Source organism: Mytilus trossulus, chromosome 11 (genome assembly GCF_036588685.1).
Source record: "Mytilus trossulus isolate FHL-02 chromosome 11, PNRI_Mtr1.1.1.hap1, whole genome shotgun sequence".
NCBI classification, from domain to species: Eukaryota; Metazoa; Mollusca; class Bivalvia; order Mytilida; family Mytilidae; genus Mytilus; species Mytilus trossulus.
The window spans coordinates 65013570-65029556 of NC_086383.1; the positions used below are offsets into that span (position 1 = coordinate 65013570).

Consider the following 15987-nt stretch of genomic DNA (forward strand, 5'->3'; position numbering starts at 1 on the left):
TAAGGAAATTTTGCTGTTTTTTGTTATTATCTTGAATATTATTATAGATAGAGATAAACTGTAAACAGCAATAATGTTCAGCAAAGTAAGATTTACAAATAAGTGAACATGACCGAAATGGTCAGTTGACCCCTCACGGAGTTATTGCCCTTTATAGTCAATTTTTAACCATTTTTCGTAAATCTTAGTTATCTTTTACAAAAATCTTCTCCTCTGAAACTACTGGGCCAAAATAAACCAAACTTGGCCACAATCATCTTTGGGGTATCTACTTTAAAATATGTGTCCAGTGACCCGGCCATCAAATCAAGATGGCCGCCATGGCTAAAAATAGAACATAGGGGTAAAATGCAGTTTTTGGCTTATAACTCAAAAACCAAAGCATTAAGGGCAAATCTGACAATGTGTAAAATTGTTAATCAGGTCAAGATCTATCTGCACTGAAATTTTCAGATGAATCAGACAACCCGTTGTTGGGTTGCTGCCCCTGATTTGGTAATTTTAAGGAAATTTTTCTGTTTTTGGTTATTATCTTGAATATTATTATAGATAGAGACAAACTGTAAACAGCAATAATGTTCAGCAAAGTAAGATTTACAAATAAGTCAACGTGACCGAAATGGTCAGTTGACCCCTTACGGAGTTATTGCCCTTTATAGTCAATTTTTAACCATTTTTCGTAAATCTTAGTTATCTTTTACAAAAATCTTCTCCTCTGAAACTACTGGGCCAAAATAAACCAAACTTGGCCACAATCATCTTTGGGGTATCTAGTTTAAAAAATGTGTCCAGTGACATGGCCATCAAATCAAGATGGCCGCCATGGCTAAAAATAGAACATAGGGGTAAAATGCAGTTTTTGGCTTATAACTCAAAAACCAAAGCATTTAGGGCAAATCTGACAATGTGTAAAATTGTTTATCAGGTCAAGATCTATCTGCCCTGAAATTTTCAGATGAATCAGACAACCCGTTGTTGGGTTGCTGCCCCTGAATTGGTAATTTTAAGGAAATTTTTCTGTTTATGGTTATTATCTTAAATATTATTATACATGTTATAGATAGAGATAAACTGTAAACAGCAATAATGTTCAGCAAAGAAAGATTTACAAATAAGTCAACGTGATCGAAATGGTCAGTTGACCCCTTTAGGAGTTATTGCCCTTTATAGTCAATTTTTAACCATTTTTCGTAATAAGAGTAAAACCCTGCTTTGAAATAAGACCCTTTATTGTCAGTGATAATGCATATAGACCCTCAAATCTTCACATTTAGTCATTTTAAGCATAAAAATGTATAAATGAGTGTTTTTCAGCTTGTATTCATGCACAACTACTACTGAGACTGCACTGTTTGGGAAAAATGTTGTCTTTTTGGGAATTATTTTAAGCCATTTTTTTTTCAAATTGGGATTCTTCTCCAGGGGAAAAAGCCTTTTATTCTCCAGTAATTTAAGGCAAACAATATCACTGTCAATTAAACAGTGTCATTATTATTAGCTCACCTGGCCCAAAGGGCCAAGTGAGCTTTTCTCATCACTTGGCGTCCGTCGTCCGTCGTCGTCGTCGTCCTGCGTCCGGCGTTAACTTTTACAAAAATCTTCTCCTCTGAAACTACTGGGTTAAATTTAACCAAACTTGGCCACAATCATCATTGGGGTATCTACTTTAAAAATTGTGTCCGGTGACCCGGCCAACCAACCAAGATGGCCGCCATGGCTAAAAATAGAACATAGGGGTAAAATACAGTTTTTGACTAATAACTCAAAAACCAAAGCATTTAGAGCAAATCTAACAGGGAGTAAAATTGTTTATTAGGTCAAGTTCTATCTGCCCTGAAATTTTCAGATGAATCTGACATTCCCTTGTTAGGTTGCTGCCCCTGAATTGGTAATTTTAAGGAATTTTTGCTGTTTTTGGTTATTATCTTGAATATTATTTAAGATAGAGATAAACTGTAAACAGCAATGATGTTCAGCAAAGTAAGATCTACTATAAGTCAACATGACCAAAATGGTCAGTTGACCACTTTAGGAGTTATTGCCCTTTAAAGTCAATTTTTAACCATTTTTCGTAAATCTTAGTAATTTTTACAAAAATCTTCTCCTCTGAAACTACTGAGCCAAATTAATTGAAACTTGGCCACAATCATCATTGGGGTATCTAGTTTATAAATTGTGTCCAATGACCTTGCAATCAAACCAAGATGGCCACCATGGCTAAAAATAGAACATGGGGTAAAATGCAGTTTTTGGCTTATAACTCAAAAACCAAAGCATTAAGAGCAAATCTGATCGGAAGTAAAATTGTTAATTAGGTCAAGATCTATCTACCCTGCAATTTTCAGATGAATTGGATCATCGGTTGTTAGGTTGCTGCCCCTGAATTGGTAATTTTGAGGAAATTTTGCTGTTTTTCTGTTATTATCTTGAATATTATTATAGATAGAGATAAACTGTAAACAGCAATAATGTACAACAAAGTAAGAACTAAAAATAAGTCAACATGACCAAAATAGTCAATTGACCCCCTAAGGAGTTATTGACCTTCATATTCAATTTTTAACAATTTTCACAAAATTTGTAGATTTTCACCAACATTTTCCACAGAAACTACTGTTACAGATAGAGATAATTGTAAGCAGCAAAATTGTTTAGTAAAGTAAGATCTACAAACACATCACCATCACTAAAACACAATTTTGTCATGAATCCATCTGAGTACAATGTTTAATATTAACATAGACCAAGGTGAGCGACACAGGCTCTTTAGAGCCTCTAGTTTCTAATTGAAATCGAATCATTTATTTCCAGACATGCCAGATTGAACATATACTGTTTAAATTTATTGGATCCTTGTCCAGTCAATAAGATAATTGTCCAGTCAATGTGAACCTTGTCCAATCAATGTGAACCTTATGCAGTCTAGTTGCTATTTAAGGTAAGTCACTGTAAGTGTATATTAATATATGTGTGAACTATATGTAGGACTATTAACTACTGAAAGTAATTTGAAATGCAAGAGTGTCTCAACTCTAAAAGGATAATCAACATATAGTTTTTTTATTCAAAATACTGTAACATTAAACAAGACACAAAAAAGCCAAAAGAATAATTACAAAATCATATTCCTACCAATATAGATTGGTTTAACATTAGCATTGAACTTGTGCTAACTGAAAAAAAATGTGAAATATAGGTCAATGCCAGAGACAGTTCTAACCAATCAGTGAAACATGTCAAAATGGTCCAATATGTCAATGAGACAGTTACCAATCAATGAAACATGTCAAAATGGTCCCATAAGTGAATGAGACAGTAACCAATTAAAGAAACATGTCAAAATGGTCCTAATATGTCAATGAGACTGTAAGCAATCAATGAAATATGTCAATGAGACAGTAACCAATCAAAGAAACATGTCAAAATGGTCCCCTATGTTATTGAGACAGTAACCAATCAATGAAACATGTTAAAATGGTTCCATATGTCAATGAGACAGTAACCAATCAAAGAAACATGTCAAAATGGTCCCATATGTCAATGACAGTAACCAATCAATGAAACATGTCAAATTGTCCCATATGTCAGTGACAGTAACCAATCAATGAAACATGTCAAATTGTCCCATATGTCAGTCAGATATATAACTCTATAGGGTTATTACAGAAAAATAACATACATTTGTTACTGTGGACTATAAATAACAAAGAACTATGATAACATATGTATGTTACTTGTTTCAAAGGGACAATATACATCATTAGTTTAGTTAAAATGTATACAAGTTCTATTGATATTACTATTGTCTTTACGTATACTTAACTACAGAAAGATATAACAGTTCATAGTTTGTCAATTATGCATTGTACACCTATGTTATTACAGAAAAAATATGCCTATAATAACTAAAGGGTGTTATCACAGCTACTCCAAAGCATTTGCTCAGACATAGATCATGCTTAATTACAATGTATTTTAATTCATTGTAAGAAATAATGACCAGAGCATGTAACATGTGTAATGAGGTTCTGCGCAAGCTTCCCAGTAATTCCCAAGTGTCTCATATAATAAGTTACATTCCTTTAATAACTAAGCCTTGTTATTACAGCTAAGTCTATCTCTAAAAAGCCTTGTCTCATTGATTTACCATGGTTAATCAAAAATGTATTAATCTAATTTAAAATTTAGTTATCAAGGCTATGCATTTAGTTTCTTTGCAAAGTCTCAAGAGTTCCCTAGAGCCCACTATAGATTAAAATATTTTACAAATAGCAAACATATGTTATTACAGATTTAGAAAATTTAAGGAATAAAGAGTAGACAACTCATGAAAGTATCTGTAATAACACACGCAAGTTATTTCCTGTAATAACCCTATAGAGTTATATCCCTGACTGTATGTCAATGAGACAGTAACCAATCAATGAAACATGTCAAAATGGTCCCATATGTCAATGCGACAGCAACCAATCAATGAAACATGTCAAAATGGTCCCATATGTCAATGCGTCAGTAACCAATCAATGAATCGTGTCAAAATGGTCTTCAACAACAGACAATATAACATGTTATATAAATTTTCATATGAAGGAAAGACAAATTTAAAATAATTATTTCAATCTGAAAATAGAAACATTTATGTTTTCAGTTAGAACATCTCTTATTGATATATATATTTGACATTTGATCCATGAACAGTGATAATCTACAGATAGTTTTTACATTCAAAATACCAGAACACCAATAGTTAACAAGAGAGGAATGAACTAATTGTACATTTAACCTTTATTGTAAGTTTATTTTATTGAAACAGGGAGATAACACACAAACATTGATATGTTTAAAAGAAACATTCACAACAGTTAACGAGAAAAAATATATACAGATGAAGTACAGATGAAGTATTATTAAGTGATGCATATATTGTACGTATATCAGACTGGACAGTAAAACAAAAGAATTTAGAAATCGTATTTTGCTGCTTCTCCAAAATGAGGTAAATTAATCATGTTAATACAACACATCAAAAAATGATACTATGAAATCTTGAGAAGTCTTTTTTCCCCTTTTTATTGACAATATTGTGTGTTTTATGAGGGGCTGGCAGAACAATACTTATTTATGACTTGTATCCAGTGATTTATTATTAGGTTATATATATTGCGATATATACATTTTCTTATTAGTTCACCTGGCCTAAAAGTCTATTAGGGTCATTTACTTTTACAAAATTCTCTTACACTACTGGGCCAAATTTGACCAAACTTGGCCACAATCATCATTTGGGTATCTAGTTTAAAAAAAAAAAAGTCTGATGAACCCCTCCTGCCAACCAACATGGCTAAAAATAAAACATAGGGGTAAAATGCAAGTTTGGACTATTATCTTGTAAACTGATATGAATGGAGAAAATAATGAGATCTACATATTGTTTATTACTCCAAAACTGGCAGACAATTTCTTATCATGCTTATAGGAGTTTATGACGATGAATGATGAATTTTACAGATATTTTCATGTTTACTTAATCTCTGAAAAACTGTAATAGATGGAGAGAAACTATGTATATACAAAAATGATCTGCAAAGTCTACATGGTCGAAATCGTCAGACGACTCCTTATTGGAATTAATGCCCCTTAATGACGATTTTTATCATTTTTGCATTTTTGCCTTTAATCTGAAAAAAACCATATAATAGATAGAAAGTAAATTAATGTAAGTAAAAGTGTTCATCAGGACAAGATGTACAAATAAGTGAAAAATCTTGAAATCGTCTGAGGACCTCTTATTGGAGTTATTGCCCTTTGATAATGATTTTTACTACTTTTTTTGCATTTTTGCCTTATATCTAAATAACTCAAATAGATATATAGAAACTTAAACAAGCAAAAATTATCAGCAACACTTGATGAACATATATATATTGAATAGCAGAAATAATAAATTGTCTGTTCTTGTCATAGCAACTCCTCTGAAACCACATAACATAATTTCATGAAACTTCTTAGATAATTAGGACATAATATGTAGATGTGCATATCCTCTAGAAATTTTTATCAGTTGACTTTTGTAGGAGTTATTAGTCTTTAAAATTAGAAACTGGGTGAGATTTTGTTTGCCCAGTGACAGTGTGGGGGCGTGGGGTATGTGAGCGTGCTCAAAAATGTCCTTTAGTAAAAGAGTTATCGTATGAATGATGATGAAACAAAGGCAAATATATAAACAATTATAATAAGGTCTCCCAACAGCCTTCAAAATTGCTCAAAACCCATACCATATTATAAATTAATATAATATAAAAATCTATAAAAAGCACTGATATTATAAAATGTGGAACATTAATTCAAAAGAGAAAATCAACAGCCTATTACAACAATGAAAAAGGGGGGGATACACCTACATGTACCAACAACAACCACTCCACTACAGGTTCCTCGACAGGCACACATTCAGATTGTAAACAGATCAATTGTTTAATGTGATTGTCATGATGTCCTTGCTTATTTGTTGACAGTTAAGGGAGGCTTGAAATTAATATATTTAATATTGTCTTAATGCTGGTAAATAAAACTTTTGAAATTTTTAGGTCTGCGGAAGTGCAATTGATTGTCTTGTGTTTGATGGAAAAAATCACACCCTGTTTGTACAATACCTCATTTAGGTAAGTAATCAGATATACAAGCTTTTGAGTTTAGTTTTTAGCTCAGCTGGCCTATAAGGCCATGTGAGCTTTGGCCATTCCTTTGCGTCGGTCGTCTGTCCTTCTTCCAGTGTAAACTTTTTCAGAGACCTTCTCTGAAAACACAGGACCAAAAAGTGACCTAAATAAACATGAAAAGTATGTAAAAGATTTATCTGCAACGAAAATTTCAAACCAAATGGACAATCCTATTTTGAGTTATTGCCCCTGAAATAATGATTGTTATTAAATTTTCTGTTTTTTGTTTTTGTTTATCTTGAAAATTTGTAAAGATAAAAGGAAATTTCAACTACAAAAATGTTCAGCAAGTTTAAAAAGATCTACAAATAAGTCAACTGAACGAAATTGTAAACTGATCCCGTATAGGAGTTATTGCCCTTGGACATGTTGAAAGATGCAGTAACTATGATAGATACATGTAGATAGAAACCTTTAGTGGCAAGAATGTTCCACAAAGTAAGATCTCCGAAAATGTCAACTTGACCGAGGATATATATAGGAGGTATTTTCCTTGAAAGATTATTTAGCAAACATTTTTGGTTTTTGCAGACACTGTGATGATGATGATAGATACCAACAAACTTTAAATGTTAAAGATGTTTACCAACATTAGATCTTCAAATAAGACAACATGATCGAAATTGTCAATCCACCTTTATGAGTTTGGCTGTCCCTTTGGTATTGTTCGCCTCTCTTTTATAGTTATTGCACTTGTTAGGCATTTCCTTACCATTATTTCAAAATTATAGGAGCTAGGTTAAAACTGTAAACTAAAAATTATCAGCATGACAAGATGTATTACACCCTGAAAATTTGTAAAAACTAGTCACTTTGTTTTTGCCTCTGAAATATCTATTTTTTTCGAATTTTGCACAGTTGGTGGCTGCTATCATAAAAAATATAAGAGCTAGGTTAAAAGTGTAAATTTCAAAAGGTACATTGCAACAAAATGTATCTAACAGTAACTTAAAAATTGGAGAAAAATCTGTCATCTTGTTTTATAGAGTTATTGCCCCTGAAAAATCATTTTTAACCGGATTTTTGTGACAAAAATGTCGGTTATTAAATTGGGGATGCTCGGCAGGCGGGCGGCAGGGCTGGCGGTCGGGCGGGCGGCAATCAAATGTTTTCCGTGCATTAACTCAAGAACTGTTCAACCAAAGCTTTTAAAATTTTAATATGTTGTTACTGACAACTAAATGAAGGTCAAGTTCAATAATGGCCATTTTGACTTTTACCGTTCAGGAGTTATGGTTCTTGAAAGATTGAAAAATGGCGTTTCTAGTCGTGTCTGTGCATTTACGCATGAACAGTTCTACCAAAGCTTCCCAAATTTTAATATGTTGTTACTGGTGACAAAATGGAGGTCAAGTTCAATAATGACGATTTTGACTTTTACCGTTCAGGAGTTATGGTTCTTGAAAGATTGAAAAATGGCGTTTCCAGTCGTGTCCGTGCATTTATGCGTGAACAGTTCTACCAAAGCTTCCCAAATTTTAATATGTTGTTACTGGTGACAAAATGGAGGTCAAGTTCAATAATGACGATTTTGACTTTTACCGTTCAGGAGTTATGGTTCTTGAAATATTGAAAAATGGTGTTTCCAGTCGTGACCGTGCATTTTCTCATGAACCATTCAACCAAAGCTTTTCAAATTTTAATATGTTGTTACTGATGACAAAATAGAGGTCAAGTTCAATAATGACGATTTTGACTTTTACCGTTCAGGAGTTATGGTTCTTGAAAGATCCTAAAATGGTGTTTCCATTCACGTTGTTGCATTTACTCACAAACAATTCAATCTAAGCTTTTCAAATTTTAATATGTTGATACTGATGACAAAATAGAGGTCAAATTTGATATTGACAATTTTCACTTTCACCAATCATCAGTAATGGTTCTTGTGATATTGCAAGGACACAAATAAATGCTAATAAATCCGGTTTGCTGTCGTTGTGACAGCCTCTTGTTTGAAGTGTTTTGCTGTTATTGATAAACATGTAGGAGCTAGGTTAAAAGTGTTAATTACAAAAATGATCAGTTGACAAGATTTTATTATGTTGAAAAAAATATGTCAACCTGTTTTTGAGTTATTGCCCCTGAAAGATACTTTTTTCCCTTTTTGCCTGTTATTTTAAAAAAAAATAGGAGCTAGCTATAGGTTAAAAGTGTAAACTATAATACTACCAGAATGGCAAGATCTTTTGACTCAGATTTTCCAGTTTTGCGCCATCTGAAATATTGATTTTTACAGGTTTTTGCCTGCGACTTCTGTTCTCATGCCTGTCGGACAGTTTTCAATTGACCTTGACCTTTTTTCACAGATAAGTGGACAAGGTTAAGTGTTTTGGTCAAGTCCATATCTCAGAAATAAGCAATAGCTCTATATTTGGTGCATGGAATGATTGTAAGGTGTACGTATTAGGAGTCATCTGACCTTGACCTCATTTTCATGGTTCATTGGTAATTATGAAGTTTTCCTTGTTTAGTTTGTTTCTTAAATACTTTAAGCACCAGGTCAACTATATTTGATTCATGGAATGATTGTAAGGTGTACATGTCTGTCTGACAGGGATCATCTGTCTTTTACCCAATTTTCATGGTTCATTGGTCAACATGGTCAATATAAAATTTTAATGATATGGTCTGTTTCTTGTATACTACTACCAAAAGATCAACTTTATTTTGTGTATGGAAGGATTGTAAGGTGTACATGTCTGTCTGACAGGGATCATCTGACCTTTACCTAATTTTCATGGTTCTTTGGTCAATATAGAATTTAAATGAGTTGGTCTGTTTCTTGTTTACTACTAGCAAAAGATCAGCTATATTTGGTGTATGGGATGATTGTAAGGTGTACATGTATTTCTGGCTTTGTTTATCTAACCTTGACCTAATTTTTGATTTGATCATATTAAGTTTATGTGATACTTGTAGTAAAACTTTATATTTAGGAATATCAGCATAAATGGTCAGTAAACATGGTAAAGTAGGCGAGTAATTTCAGCGTATGCACTCATGTTTGCAGTTTTGGCTGTTAACTAAAAACCTATAGGAATAAGGTTCAATATGTAAAATGCAAAAATGATCAGCAACACAAAAAGTAACCAGTATGCGCATATAAGAATTGTAGTTAGCAAACTAGTGATATTTTCACCAGGTGAGCGACACAAAATATTCCAGAAAAGTTGACAAAGTCTTTTAGATGTTAGTATTTCATGCATTTGGATTAGATTCATATCTGAAAATATTAGGTCAGTAATTCACAAGTCCATAAGGATGATGTATTTTCAACTGGTATTAATAATTATAACTCAATGACAACTACACATAGTTTTTATTTTCTATTTTTAGGTTATAATGGAAAATTGGAATAAGGTAAGATTTACTTTTAAAGTCCAATTGTCATGTGACGTTTTATTTCCATTTCCTTACCAAAATACATGTATTTGATAATTTGTGTCTCCCAGACACCATAATACTGAAGGAAGTCCTAGATTGACTTTGTTTTAATACAGTTACTTCAGAGTGGAGTGTGGAGGCATCACTTTGTCTAGCTTTCTTGTTAGGTTACTGTTTCTTTATTTTATTATCAACATCTCTTTTTATTCAGTCTACATATATAATTTTATCATTAAGTAAGCATGGTGGTATTTCTACTATCTGATATAAAATTAGTCAGAAAATGATGAGAAATTACCAAGGGGACAACTAAAGGTGTTAATGAATGACAAATACAACTACATATCACCAATAATATAACAATGCATAATGAATAAACAGACTTTGATAAGTTTGACCCGACTTATCAAGTCATTTTCCTGTTTGCTGGTGAAACAAAGAATTTCTATAATGCAAAATACACAAATATTATGCGATAAATCGATTTTCAGATTGTCATCATTTTGATGATATTTATATTGTAAACTGTCAACTACTCGACACAATATGAAGCCTCTGATATCAATAGCTGTGCTCCCATGAAAAAAGCTTCATATTGTGACTCACAGCTGATACTTAACAATGTCAATATGTAGACAACCTGATAATTGGTACATATCCTCTCTGCCTGAATGTTATTTGAGGTGAGGATACACCCGATTTATATAGTAATTTGCCATGCAGGAGAATAAATAATTATTGCTTTATTTAAAAGTTATTTCATTCATTTTTCATTACAATCTATTAAGTGTAAAATCTATGTTTTACTTACAGAAACTTTGTACAGCTTCTAGGAAGGGAGATATAGAAGATGTGAAAATATGCCTAGAGAATAAAGCAGACATTGATTATCAAGATGTAAGTAAAATAGTCTCATCAGGTACAGTAGTTTCATCTAAATTAGTACTAGAGCAAATTAATTATGTACAGTAAAAAACATACAACTATAGAATGATAGATTACGTCAGAACATTGCAGATCTTACTTAAGCAATATAAATCACATAACTACATGTTACTTCAAAATACAGCAAATTGTGTTAGAATAAAATACAATTGCGTGTTACTTCAAAACCTGACAGTTGAACATAAACAGTATAACACACTAATAGAATGAAATACAATTCTGTGTTACTTCAAAACCTGACAGTTGTACATAAACAGTATAAAACACGTACTGTAAATAACTTTAACACAACTGTAAGTCACTTCAAAACATGACAGTAAGAACTTTAACAAAATAAACTCACAACTTATAATTATGTGGGTATCAGGAATGTTTAAATATAGGATATTACAACAAACTCCGAGTAAAAAGACAAACCACACCAACCACAAATACCTGACTACTTCGAGTAAATAGACAAACCACACCAACCACAAATACCTGACTGCTCCGAGTAAATAGACACACCAACCATAAACACCTGACTACTCAGAGTAAATAAACAAACCAAACCAACCAAAAATACCTGACTGCTCCGAGTAAATAAACAAACCACACCAACCATAAACACCTGACTACTCAGAGTAAATAAACAAACCACACCAACCAAAAATACCTGACTGCTCAGAGTAAAAAAACAAACCACACCAACCACAAACACTTGACTACTCCGAGTAAATAGACAAACCACCCCAACCACAAATACCTGACTACTCCGAGTAAATAGACAAACCACACCAACCACAAATACCTGACTACTCCGAGTAAATAGACAAACCACACCAACCACAAATACCTGACTGCTCCGAGTAAATAGACAAACCACACCAACCACAAATACCTGACTACTCCGAGTAAATAGACAAACCACACCAACAACAAATACCTGACTACTCCTAGTAAATAGACAAACCACACCAACCACAAATACCTGACTACTTAGAGTAAATAGACAAACAACACCAACCACAAATACCTGACTACGAGTAAATAGACAAACCACACCAACCACAAATACCTGACTACTCCGAGTAAATATACAAACCACACCAACCACAAACACCTGACTACTCCGAGTAAATAGACAAACCACACCAACCACAAATACCTGACTACTTAGAGTAAATAGACAAACAACACCAACCACAAACACCTGACTACTCTGAGTAAATAAACAAACCACACCAACCACAAATACCTGACTACTTCGAGTAAATAGACAAACCACACCAACCACAAATACCACAAATACATGACTACTTTGAGTAAATAGACAAACCACACCTACCACAAATACCTGACTACTCCAAGTAAATAGACAAACCACACCAACCACAAACACCTGACTACTCAGAGTAAATAGACAAACAACACCAACCACAAATACCTGACTACTTCAAGTAAATAGACAAACCACACCAACCACAAATACCACAAATACATGACTACTTCGAGTAAATAGACAAACCACACCAACCACAAATACCTGACTACTCCGAGTAAATAGACAAACCACACCAACCACAAATACCTGACTACTCCTAGTAAATAGACAAACCACACCAACCACAAATACCTGACTACTTAGAGTAAATAGACAAACAACACCAACCACAAATACCTGACTACGAGTAAATAGACAAACCACACCAACCACAAATACCTGACTACTCCGAGTAAATATACAAACCACACCAACCACAAACACCTGACTACTCCGAGTAAATAGACAAACCACACCAACCACAAATACCTGACTACTTAGAGTAAATAGACAAACAACACCAACCACAAACACCTGACTACTCTGAGTAAATAAACAAACCACACCAACCACAAATACCTGACTACTTCGAGTAAATAGACAAACCACACCAACCACAAATACCACAAATACATGACTACTTTGAGTAAATAGACAAACCACACCTACCACAAATACCTGACTACTCCAAGTAAATAGACAAACCACACCAACCACAAACACCTGACTACTCAGAGTAAATAGACAAACAACACCAACCACAAATACCTGACTACTTCAAGTAAATAGACAAACCACACCAACCACAAATACCACAAATACATGACTACTTCGAGTAAATAGACAAACCACACCAACCACAAATACCTGACTACTCCGAGTAAATAGACAAACCACACCAACCACAAATACCACAAATACATGACTACTTCGAGTAAATAGACAAACCACACCAACCACAAACACCTGACTACTTTGTGTAAATAGACAAACCACACCAACCACAAACACCCGACTGCTCCAAGTAAATAGACAAACCACACCAACCACAAATACCTGACAACTCCGAGTAAATAAACAAACCACACCAACCTGAAACCCCTGACTGCTCCGAGTAAATAGACAAACCACACCAACCACAAACACCTGACTACTCCGAGTAAATAGACAAACCACACCAACCACAAATACCTGACTACTCCGAGTAAATAGACAAACCACACCAACCACAAATACCTGACTACTCCGAGTAAATAGACAAACCACACCAACCACAAATACCTGACTGCTCCGAGTAAATAGACAAACCACACCAACCACAAATACCTGACTACTCCGAGTAAATAGACAAACCACACCAACAACAAATACCTGACTACTCCTAGTAAATAGACAAACCACACCAACCACAAATACCTGACTACTTAGAGTAAATAGACAAACAACACCAACCACAAATACCTGACTACGAGTAAATAGACAAACCACACCAACCACAAATACCTGACTACTCCGAGTAAATATACAAACCACACCAACCACAAACACCTGACTACTCCGAGTAAATAGACAAACCACACCAACCACAAATACCTGACTACTTAGAGTAAATAGACAAACAACACCAACCACAAACACCTGACTACTCTGAGTAAATAAACAAACCACACCAACCACAAATACCTGACTACTTCGAGTAAATAGACAAACCACACCAACCACAAATACCACAAATACATGACTACTTTGAGTAAATAGACAAACCACACCTACCACAAATACCTGACTACTCCAAGTAAATAGACAAACCACACCAACCACAAACACCTGACTACTCAGAGTAAATAGACAAACAACACCAACCACAAATACCTGACTACTTCAAGTAAATAGACAAACCACACCAACCACAAATACCACAAATACATGACTACTTCGAGTAAATAGACAAACCACACCAACCACAAATACCTGACTACTCCGAGTAAATAGACAAACCACACCAACCACAAATACCTGACTACTCCTAGTAAATAGACAAACCACACCAACCACAAATACCTGACTACTTAGAGTAAATAGACAAACAACACCAACCACAAATACCTGACTACGAGTAAATAGACAAACCACACCAACCACAAATACCTGACTACTCCGAGTAAATATACAAACCACACCAACCACAAACACCTGACTACTCCGAGTAAATAGACAAACCACACCAACCACAAATACCTGACTACTTAGAGTAAATAGACAAACAACACCAACCACAAACACCTGACTACTCTGAGTAAATAAACAAACCACACCAACCACAAATACCTGACTACTTCGAGTAAATAGACAAACCACACCAACCACAAATACCACAAATACATGACTACTTTGAGTAAATAGACAAACCACACCTACCACAAATACCTGACTACTCCAAGTAAATAGACAAACCACACCAACCACAAACACCTGACTACTCAGAGTAAATAGACAAACAACACCAACCACAAATACCTGACTACTTCAAGTAAATAGACAAACCACACCAACCACAAATACCACAAATACATGACTACTTCGAGTAAATAGACAAACCACACCAACCACAAATACCTGACTACTCCGAGTAAATAGACAAACCACACCAACCACAAATACCACAAATACATGACTACTTCGAGTAAATAGACAAACCACACCAACCACAAACACCTGACTACTTTGTGTAAATAGACAAACCACACCAACCACAAACACCCGACTGCTCCAAGTAAATAGACAAACCACACCAACCACAAATACCTGACAACTCCGAGTAAATAAACAAACCACACCAACCTGAAACCCCTGACTGCTCCGAGTAAATAGACAAACCACACCAACCACAAACACCTGACTACTCCGAGTAAATAGACAAACCACACCAACCACAAACACCTGACTACTCCGAGTAAATAGACAAACCACACCAACCACAAATACCTGACTACTCCGATTAAATAGACAAACCACACCAACCACAAACACCTGACTACTCCGAGTAAATAGACAAACCACACCAACCACAAACACCTGACTACTCCGATTAAATAGACAAACCACACCAATCACAAACACCTGACTACTCCGAGTAAATAGACAAACCACACCAACCACAAACACCTGACTACTCTGAGTAAATAAACAAACAAATCCAACAACTAACAACACATGGTATATGTACAGGCACAACATGTTAAACCATATTTTTTATGCACAGTCCACCTATCTTGACCATTCAGCATTGGTTATAAAAGTAAAACTCTAATAAATAAACCTGAAAAGTTCAACTACCATAGGTCTGTATTGGAACTGATGCTGATATCATTATACTGATTCAACATTTAATCAAAATTCTGCTTTTAATCAGATAGTTTAAATGGGAAAATATGCATGAAGGGTTCTCTTAATTCCTTTTTAATCATATTATTGTTCTAAATCTGAAAATATAACTTTTTTTCATTTTTCTTTAATAAATAATTATTTTATTAGAATGAATGATTATACTGAATCTACACTAATTCCTGTTGTTAATTAGACAGTTTTAAAGAATAAATATTTGTAATAATCATACAAAGTGGGGTCTCATTTTAC

The 15987-nt window shown here is 34.1% G+C and overlaps 1 long non-coding RNA gene across 2 annotated transcripts in view; it reads left to right on the top strand.

Moving 5' to 3' along the window:
• The window catches only part of LOC134691417 (uncharacterized), a 40388-nt gene extending 29386 nt beyond the window's left edge, over positions 1-11002 (top strand). The window contains exons 2-6 of one of the 2 annotated variants that reach the window (XR_010102132.1): positions 2812-2938; positions 4814-4996; positions 6588-6662; positions 10056-10079; positions 10917-11002. This is a non-coding gene — a long non-coding RNA (uncharacterized LOC134691417). The remainder of the gene's footprint in view (positions 1-2811; positions 2939-4813; positions 4997-6587; positions 6663-10055; positions 10080-10916) is intronic. The other variant, XR_010102131.1, reaches the window with a different exon arrangement.
• The last annotated feature ends 4985 nt before the right edge of the window (positions 11003-15987 follow it).